This window comes from Paramormyrops kingsleyae, chromosome 5, assembly GCF_048594095.1.
Source record: "Paramormyrops kingsleyae isolate MSU_618 chromosome 5, PKINGS_0.4, whole genome shotgun sequence".
NCBI lineage: Eukaryota > Metazoa > Chordata > Actinopteri > Osteoglossiformes > Mormyridae > Paramormyrops > Paramormyrops kingsleyae.
In genome coordinates this window covers 35534256-35545185 of record NC_132801.1, presented here as the reverse complement: position 1 = coordinate 35545185, position 10930 = coordinate 35534256, and the positions used below count along the sequence as shown (strand labels likewise).

General features: G+C 43.5%; 1 long non-coding RNA gene across 2 annotated transcripts; it reads right to left on the bottom strand.

Moving 5' to 3' along the window:
* Nucleotides 1-544: 544 nt before the first annotated feature.
* On the bottom strand, nt 545-2515 carry LOC140590920 (uncharacterized). Of its 2 annotated transcripts, none has more exons than XR_011991823.1 (4): nt 2425-2515; nt 2272-2338; nt 2017-2175; nt 545-1403 (listed from the first exon to the last, which is right to left on the bottom strand). It is a non-coding gene; the product is annotated as an uncharacterized lncRNA (long non-coding RNA). The 2 variants fall into 2 exon arrangements; XR_011991824.1 differs by having other exon boundaries at nt 2035-2175.
* Nucleotides 2516-10930: the final 8415 nt, after the last annotated feature.

Genomic DNA, 10930 nt, shown 5'->3' with positions numbered 1-10930 from the left:
AATTTTTTACTATCAGCACCACAATTTTATTGGGGGCTTCTCTGGGCCCCCTCTCAGTCATGGGCCCCGAGAATCGTCATCGTTTACCCCCCCTTTACAGCGCCTCTGTGTGTGTGTGCGTGCGGTGTGTCAACAATGACAATTAATCACTAAATTCTAAACAAACCCACATATAAAACCCCCTCCCCAGACACCTATAAAACATACTATGTCGTACATACTATGACCCCAGCCACCCGGGGTCATACGGAGGGACCTCCAGACTGCAGAGAGCCGTGCAGGAAGATTCGGGGAAAAAAGTGGCTACTGATGACATCAGAGAGTGGTTGTCTATGCAAGACAGTTATACTTTACATAAGCCGGCTCAAAAGAATTTCCCCAGGAACAGAGTGTTTAATACCGAGAGCCATGTATCAGCGGCAGGCCGGTTTATGCGACATGCAAGGGCTGGCGACGTACAACGACAGGTTAAAGTATCTCCTTACGGTGATTGATGTTTTTTCCTAAAAGGCCTACTTGCGTGTGTTAAGAAACAAGACACGTCTGGTTGTAAAGGAGGCCTTTGATTTTATTTTAACCGAGGAGTCGTGCCCCTCAAGTTACACATGGATGCGGGTAATGAGTTTTCAGAATGAACTTTTCAGAAACTTTTAAAAAGTCATAAAATCACCCATTTCAACATTTAACCAAACGTTAAAAGAGAGGATATCCAAGTCAAATTGTATTTTCTTACAGCTTGAAAAGTGGCCACATCTTTTCATTGTGCCACACGTACAATGTGTAGTGTACACATTCAAATGTAACGCTTTTTAATAGAGTAAAAACATTTTGCCCGCAAATAATTCTATTAAACAGTAATATCAGCGACCGCTCTCCCGTAAGTACAAGAGTAGCAGGACTGCACACATTAATTTAACATGGGAGTGTGTGGTGTGTGCTCCCTCTCGGGGGAGGGGGTCAGCAGGCGGGTGTTACAGCCCCCGCCCGCCACCACCTCGCCGCTTCCCAGGGCCGAGGCAGATGACCTGTCACCGTGCCTTCCCTCCGCCTTCTCCGGGTTCCCCTGTCACGTTTTGCGAGCGGCGAGCAGGCAATGGAGGCGAGAGCAACCAAGATGACAGTAGAAGAGAGTTTATTGGGCAGATGAACATACAGGACTAGCACTCACAAGCATTTAGACGATGACAGATCTGGGGAAAACTACTCGAGACGAGGACTAAATACAAGAGACTAGGTAAACGGAACAGGCAACAGGTGAGAACAATCAGAAGGTAACACGAGGTAATAGGGGGCGTGACACACACGAGGATTGTTCGGAGCTGAACGTGACATAACCCCCCCCCAAAGGCGCACACACCGGGCGCGCCGAGGGGAGGTGACGGACGAGACGAGGGGCCCAAAACCTGGAAGACAGAAGCAAAACATCAATGGGACACTGGAAACAGGACCGAGACACAAAACAGAAACAGGGACAAGAAGAAGGACAAGACCCGACAAAGAACAGGAAAGGCAGACAGAGAAGGGAGACACAGAGGGAACACCCAAAGGCGACACGAAGGGGCCAGGAGTGAACAGAGGAGGAACATAGGGACGAGGAGCAAACACAGCTGGGACGAAAGGAGGAGGAGCAGACAGGGGAGACCAGACAGGAACGGAAGGGGGACAAAGGGGAGCCCAGGCGGGCGACGGGCAGCGGCCGGAGGGGCCGCAGGCGAGAGGGAGGAAGGAACAGGAGGGGACCACACAGGGGCCGAGACGAGGGAGAGACGGAGGGAACAGGAGGGAACACCGACGAAGGCAGGCAGGAGGGGGAAGCCGCGGCAGGCGACGGTGCAGCCAGAGCCGGCGAAGGCGCCGTCCGACGCCCCGCCGAAGCAGGGGGGCCCGGAGGCGGCCGACATGGCGCCGGAAGCAGGACTGAGGACCGGCACCGAGGGGGGACCCGGAGGGGACCGCCGACCCAGAGCCGGAGGACCCGCAGGCAGCCACCGAGCGACAGCCAGGGGCCTGACCCACCTGTCCTGCCTGACTCGCCTGTTCTGCCTGCAGTCCCTGCAGCTGCCACCGCTCTGCCTGCGGCACTGCCCGAGGTGGCCGCGGATGCGCCCCCTGCTGGCCGTGTGATGGCGGCGCCCGCCGAGGCGCCCCCTGCTGGCCAGGAATCGGTGGTGCCCGCTGCATAGAAAACAGAAAATAGGCTACCTATTATTACAATAAGTTATTTTTAATGTATAACGTTTATCACATGTATAAAAAAAATAATATACTCACTATATGGAGTTTTCTATCTGCACAGTCTCCCGTAGGAAAAAAAAAAAAACCCAGAATAGCTGAATCTCTAAAAAAAAAAAAATTCAAAAATGATAGTTATTTTAATGTATAGCGTTTATCATAAAACGTGTATACAAGAAATAATATACTCACTCTATGCATGTCCCGTGTAGTTTTCTCTTTCCAGTGGGGTACTTGTGTCTCTTTTACCAAAGGAGGGAAACCCTGCTCTGCCTAATAAAAATATCTGCGGATGGTTACTTCTTAGAATTCTTTAAGGAGAAATATACAGCCTGTCAAGTTTTATCTGATTTTCTTAAGTCTATTTTGATGTACGTTTTTTCTTTTAACTCATATTTGTGCGCAGACGATGTACATTATGGGCGAGTCGGGAAAAAACAAAACTTCAAACAAAATTTACTGTAAGACAAAATGTCCAATTTGATGTGTGGCCCAAATTATTACAGATGACCTACGGGGATGTACATAACAGGTGCATGAGAAAAATCAAAACTTCAAACAAAATTTACTGTAAGACAAAATGTCCAATTTGATGTGTGGCCCAAATTACAGTTTGACCGGGATTTGAACTATGCTGATGTAATACAACGGCTGCATGACGAAAAACACAAACTTGAAACAAGTTTGAAAACCGCTACCACACAAGGCCAAACTGTTGCTGCTGCTGCAGGGGGTGTCAACACACACCCCCAAACTGCCGCTAAGCGTTCATTGGAGGTGGATAGCGACAGACCCAGACCCTCCTCCTCTCATTCTTTAGCTCCAACTTTCTCATTCTCACAGGGTTTCTTTCAGTCTCGCGCAGCACAACTCTCAGCTCACAGCTCTCCAGCATCGCTCCCTCCGAGTCCTTTGCAGATTCTCCAAAGCCCAGGACCTTCCCAAGGTACCGCTCCACAGGCACCGTACGCTCACACTCCATCAGGTAACCGACCCGCTCAGCCCCCCGTGCTCAGCTCCGTCCTCGGCACCCTCGTAGCACGGGGCTATTCCCACAAAAAACCCCAATCATAAGCACACAATTCACTCTCCTCAAAATAAAATAATATAATAATTAAAACAATTAAAATTATGATAATAATTAATAACAAATAATAAACAATAAAAAATAAAACTCTCCCAACGTCACTAGTCGTGACGTCGTGCCCAGACCTGTCATTTTTTTGATTTATGTTACCTTTAACACTAGTGACGTCAATTTGACTGTGACCTTTGACTCATCCTGTCATTTTGACAAAAGCGGCATTCTCCATCTCTCTTCCCTCATCTCTCAAATAGCTGTTATTACCCCAGTTTTTTTTTTTTTAAATACCCCAGTTTAAAAAAAAAAAAAAAACTGGTGCAGACATCAGCAATTTAAATAATTTCCGATCAATTTCAAATTTACCTTTTATATCAAAGATGCTTGAGAACGTTGTTGCTTCGCAATTACATGCACATCTTGCTGACAACAATCTGTTTGAACAGTTCCAGTCTGCAGTCTCCAGTCCTTTTCACAGCACTGAGACAGCACTGATTAAAATCATAAATGATTTACTAATGGCTGCAGATGCTATCCATACTGGTGCTACCGTTACACACTCACCGGACTAGGTGAGTAGGGCAGCAATGGTAGCAATTAACAAACCCCAAACACCCGGAGAATACGAAAGACTTGACAAATATATTTATTTCGTTAACACCCACAGCAACAGGATTTTTGTGGAGGAAAATTAAAGAAATAATTAAAACAATTCTCACCCTACACCATCTTTTAACTGTTTAAATCCCAAATCTAGCTAATTATAGGCTAACTGACCCTTTAAAACTTACAATGGTTGATGCCCGCCTACTTTACCTAGAGTGACTAAACAGTTTCTATTCTACGAGTATGTAGGTGCGCACACAACTAAATTACTCCTCCACTCAACCACTGAACAATTAGACCAAGTGGGTAGCCTATATAGTAATAATAATAATAATAATATACATTTTATCTAAATACAGTGGTTCCTCTGTTCTCAAACTCATTAGAACTCAAATTTCTTAAAAATCTCTCAGCTGAAGATCGCTAAATAGGCTGGGTTTGAACTGGCCACCATATGATTACAGGCATACAGGCTTAGCCACTGAGCCATGAAAACAGGTATGAGAGTTGCTGCTGAAAGTGGCAACATAAAGGTCCCAAGATTCCCCGGACTGCAGTACTGTACAGAATGTGGCCCGCGGCCTTCCCGTGATGCTGTGAGATCCCGCGAGAGCTGTGCGTAATCCAACATGGCAGCGTCCTACTAAAAAACAAACAAAACTTACTTCGACAGCCAACTTAACCAAGCCAAAATATTAATAATATTAATAATAGTATATATAGTTTATCGGATAGAGAAGTTTACTCATTACATCCTGGACGAAGAAACCTTAGAAGACTTACAGGATTACGTGGACGAGTATTACGAGCGACTCATCATGAAGAAGAACCAAGCGACTCCATCCACGAAGAGAACCCGCTCGGACTGTACTTCAAACAGCCCCTCAAGCAGCCCTTCATTGCCGGATAAGGAATACGGAGATATCCTAGAGTCCATTAATAACAAACTTTCCAGTTTTGACGCCCGACTGGCACTTGTAGAAATCCTACACAAGGAATTTCAAGCACTACGGGAATCTCTGGAGTACAGTCAACAACAGGTGGAATCGCTCGCATCTGAAAACAAGATTCTCAGAGACTCCGTAAAATCCCTCACGGAAGGTATGGCGGAACTCTCCACAGAAAATAAGCGCATGAAAGAGTCCCTGCTTGATATTCAAGCAAGAAGTATGCGGGACAATTTAGTGTTCGCCGGAATTCCGGAGCGCGCAGAGGAAGACGCAGAAGCTACCATCAGATACTTCATGCAACAAGAACTTAAACTTCCTCGGGACACCGTCAACAACATCATGTTTCATCGGGTCCACCGCATAGGAGGGGTGAGGAAAGAAGCTCAGCGTCCAAGACCTATCGTGGCCAAGTTTGAACATTTCAAACAAAAGGAATTGGTGAAAAGCCGAGGCAGGGAGCTCAGAGGAACGGACTTCAGCATCAACGACCAATTTCCCAAAGAAATCCTGGATCGTCGCAGAATCCTGTTCCAGCTAAGGAAAAACTTCATTGCGGAAGGAGCCCGGGCTGTCATCGCAGTAGACAGACTGTATGTTAATGGACAACTGTTTCGCGACCAGAACACCACCGCTTGGCTCTACTGAAACCACTTCCGACTAAGGTAACACGCATTTAACAAACTAACTTTAAAAGTTTGTCAGTTAATACAGGTTTTTAGCGCACGATGCACACTAGACGGCTTTGTCTAGGACTATTAAGGCTGGGTCACTTTATACCCCTTACTGTTCCTCAACCCCCTTGTTTAATGTCTCACCACAGTCGCAGTTGTTGTTGTTGTTATGGCCATCATTGTCATTGTTATGGTAATTGTAGCATATCGATATTGACGCTCAAAAATGTTTTATCTGGAAGCAGTCTACCAGATACTATACACCCACACATACACGTAGATAGTCACACACTCGCATGCATAGACGCCCACTCAAACATACACGCACCCCCTCATCTAAACATCAGACATATATGCATTCATACACTCACATATGCACACGCCCACTCAAGCTCAGACAGATCTCCTCAACTTAATAGCACACATGGAGACATTGACACTTTGACACTTGCACACACATGCATCCTGACACATTCACACTCATACACACACAGTCATTCACATACACACACATCCGTGCATTTTAACATTAGATCATACTCAGAGGGTCTAAGGTAGGACAGCATGAATTCACTACGGTTTGTCACTTGGAACGTGCGTGGTATTGGCTCATTTGCTAAGAGACATAAAATCTTAGAATATCTAACAACAGTACAGGCAGACATTGTCCTACTACAGGAAACTCACTTAGCCAAAACAGGACAGTGTACATTAAATTCACCAGAATTTCCACACGTATACTTAGCTAGTTATAATTCAAAACAGAGAGGTGTAGCAATTTTAATCAACAAAAGAATATGTTTCAACTGTAAAGACACTGTTGCAGACCCAGAAGGTAGATTCATAATTATAAAAATTTCAGCATATAACAAAGAATTATGTATTGCCAATATATACGGTCCAAATAGTGATGACTCCTCCTTCTTCCACCACCTTTTTGCTGCAATATCATCTTATACTGGGAGGGGACTTCAACTTAGTACTTAACCCAGAATCTGACAGACATAGTACAGCAGCTAGTTGCCGTACTTGCCAGTCATCCGAAACAGTAAAACAATATATGAATGATTTCGGCCTATGCGATGTCTGGCGTACTTTTCACACCACGCTCAGAGAATACACGTTTTTTTCACCAGTCCATCATTCTTACTCCCGGATAGACTTTTTTGTTATCAGTAATACAGTCATGAAAGATATACGTGACACACAAATTCACCCTATAACAATCAGTGACCATGCACCTGTCACTATGACGGTCACTGTAAAAGTTAGTGCACCACCTTTTAAACGGTGGAGACTGAATACATCATTACTAACGGACTCAGAGTTTCTAGAAGTTATTAAAAAAGATTGGACAACATTTATTGAAACAAATGACCTGCCAGGTATCTCTGCGTGCATTCTCTGGGAGACAGCAAAGGCTGTAATACGAGGCAGAATAATATCATATTCAGTACATAAAAAGAAAAAGGAAAAAGCACTCGAGACAGAACTAGAACAGAAAATTAAAACTTTGGAATCAGCACATGTTGCCTCCCAAGAAAAACAAACTTCTGAATGAGCTGAGGAAAAGTAAAATGAAATTGCAAGAATTAAGAGACAAAAAAACTCAGTTTCACATACAGAGATTACGCTTGGACAATTTTGAACATAGTAATAAATCAAGTAAATTTCTAGCAAACCAACTAAAACAGAATAAAGAGAAGGCAGCAATCTCTTCAGTTACAGACCCCAATGGGAAGGCAACTCATAGCCTAGGAGAGATAAATAGGATATTTAGGGACTTCTATAAAAAATTATACTCACCTAATATTAATCTAACCAATTCTGAATTAGTTATTAAACAACATCGACCTACCAAAATTAAATAATGAACAAATATCGGCATTAGAATTACCTCTCTCAATATTGGAACTTCACGAGGCACTACAATGTATGCCTAACGGGAAAGCCCCAGGTCCAGATGGATTTCCAGCAGAATTCTACAAAACATTTTGGCCTCTGCTAGCACCACTATTCCATAGAATGGTTATAGAAATTAAAGAAACTAGCAGCATCCCCCCAAATATGAATTGTGCAGACATTAACCTGCTCCTCAAACCTGACAAAGACCCTGCTCTCCCCTCTAGCTACTGACCAATATCACTCATAAATGCGGACCTTAAAATCATCAGCAAAGCACTGGCTAGTAGAACTGAAAAAGTGACACCTTATATAATACATCCAGATCAAACGGGTTTCATTAAAGGCAGACAGTCCACTAACAACATGAGGAGACTAATTGGCGTAATAGACTACTGCAACATTCAAAATAAGGAAGCCATAATCATATGCAGAAAAGGCTTTTGACAGGGTCAACTGGAAATTTCTAATGGCAACCTTACTAAAATTTGGATTTCGCGAGAACTTCGTAACCTGGATTAAAATTTTATACAGTTCACCTAAAGCCTGCGTAAAAATGAATGATCAAATCTCCCCAAGCTTCACTCTCAGAAGGGGCACTAGGCAAGGTTGTCCACTTTCTCCATCACTATTTGCTATATTTATTGAACCATTGGCAGCAGCAATTCGGAACAATAATAATATCAAAGGTATTCAAACAGCAAGTATAACCCATAAAATTAGTCTTTATGCAGATGATGTATTACTTTTTCTTCAAAATACACAGGGTTCCCTCACGGAGACGATAAGACTCATAGATAAGTTCTCCTCCATTTCAGATTACTCTATTAATTGGAATAAGTCGACTACTCTTCCAATATCTTGTGACTTCCAGTCCAATCCAACTATCCCACTTCAATCTGGGAACATTAGATATCTGGGTATTAACATTTCTGCCAAGCTGTCAGATCTGACGCGATTAAATTACAGTCCGCTGCTTAAAAAGATAGAAGATGACCTTGCACGGTGGAACAATCTACCCACATCACTTCTGGGAAGAGTAGCAACAGTCAAAATGATGATCTTACCAAAAATTAACTACACGTTCTCAATGGTTCCGAGTCAACCTCCGGACTTGGTTTAATTCACTGGACTCCTTAATCTCAAAATATCTATGGAAATCTAAACCACCACGAATAAGTTTAAAAACTTTACAGAAACCCAAAAACTGTGGGAGCTTCCCAATTTCTACAACTACTTTCTTGCCAATAGATTGATATATGTCCTAAAATGGACTACACAAAATAACTTAGACCTTAACTGGCTGGATATTGAGCAAACGTTCTGTAATGATATTCGAGTCCAGGGGCCTCATGTATAACAACGTGCGTAGAATTCACACTAAAACATGGCGTACGGACAAAACTAGGAATGTGCGTAAGCAAGAAAAAATCCAGATGCATAAAACTGTGCGTAAGCACAGATCTACGCACATTCCCTTTATAAATCCCAATGAGCGTGAAATTTTACGTACGTGAACGAGCCCACAGCCACTCCCCCGACCCGCCCATATTTATGTATATTTGCATATGTAAATCTGTATAAATGCCCGCTTTGTTCTATGTTTTTCTTAAACAACAATGGACAAACCACGAGGGAAAAAGAAGTATTTCTGCGAGTGCGAAGTGGAGGTCATGTTAACAGAAATCGAGAAAAGAAAAGTGATATTATTTGGTGGTATAAGTGGCATCAGCAATAAACGAAAGTTGACGGAGTGGCACAGCGTGGCGGAGTCAGTTAAAAGTGTTGGTTCCAAAATTCGCACGGTGGCCGAAATTAAAAAGGAGTGGTCGGACATTAAAATCGACGTGAAAAAACGAGCTTTCTATTTACATAAGCAAATTCGTTCTCTGAAGCAATGTGCGCGCAGTCGATAGCTTCGTCTACGTTGGGAAAACTGGACATCGCTGCAAATTGCACTTTAATATTTACCTGTTCAACCACAGTGTAAGGAAATTTTATATATCTGGGCAAGGGCGTAACTTTGGCTGGAACATTGGGGGGGCGAGGGGTGGAAGTCTCCACCCATGACAGGGGAAACATGATTATTGGGGGGAGGTGGTCATGACCCCCCTGGAAATTACGCCCATGTATCTGGGTGACAAGCAGATTTTGCCGTCCCATACAACACTGGCATGGCGCGACTCAGTGTTGACTGAGAAATACCCGATCAGTCCGCAAGTTCTCGCTGAAAAGCACCTGTGGCTAAGAACCCGCGAGTGGACAGAACTTGTAAAGGAACAGGTAGCCTATAGCGCAATTCCTCATCGTCTGCTTTTGTAATGCTGGCCCCAGTTTAGCACACAGCTCCAAAAGGATTGCTCTTGGAAATCTGAATCGACTAAGAAGCCAGTCATCATCATGGGCCAGGAAATCAGTATATGATCCCTGAATACGAGCTCTATTCTGACTCTTCCATTTGCAATGTCCTCTAACAAAGCAAGAGCAGCCATGGTTGGAATATTTTTTGTCTTTCCCTGCACCGTTTTATTGTCACAGATTGATTACGATCAGGTGACCGATGGCCAAATAATTTCGGTGTATTTCATGCAGACCGCGTCATGAATGCGAGTCTGACACAGTGAAACTGCAGTAGCACTCTTTTGCCAGTAGGTGCCTCCATTTTGCCAAATCGAGCAGAAACTTGCGTACGCCTTGTCTGGGGTTGCCGTGAGAATGTGCGTGGCGGTACGCCAAGTTTAGTTTTTATACATCTCGATGTGAGCGTGGAAACGGGCGTGCGCAACATTTTCGTGCGTAAGCACCGTTTATACATGAGGCCCCAGGACCTGCCATTTATCAGTCATATACTTAAACGACATTGTTGTTTTAAGAGCATCAACATCAGCACATCACTGACAGCCTGGTGGGAATTTCTTAAAATGAACCAAACCTCACTGGTCCCATGCAAACTGACACCCATCTGGAACAACCCTGACATCTTGTTAAATAAAAAAATGATAAACTTCCTGGCTTGGCATAATAAAGGAATCAAGCGCCTCGAACATATAATCCAAGACAATCGCATGATATCATTTGACAAAATAGCAGAAACTTATAGCATTGAGAAAAACAAATACTTAGAATATCTTCAGCTTAAATCAATAATACATAATAGATGGTGCCGTAAGCAATTAGAGCTGGAGCTTTCACCTAAAATAGCAAACTTCTTAATAACACCAAATAAAAAACTACTGTCTAGGATTTACGTGCATCTAGCAGAATCTGATACAACGCTCTCACTCCCTACCCACAAATGGGAAAGGGATTTACTCATCAATCCAGACACTAACTTCTGGAGGCAAATTTGCTTGAATACCTTCCGAATGAATCAGAACTCCAACCTGCAGCTATTACAGTACAAAATTTTACACAGAACACACTACACAGGGCAGAGGATGTTCCAGATGGGTATCAGAGATACTGACATATGCCTAACTTGTAAAAAG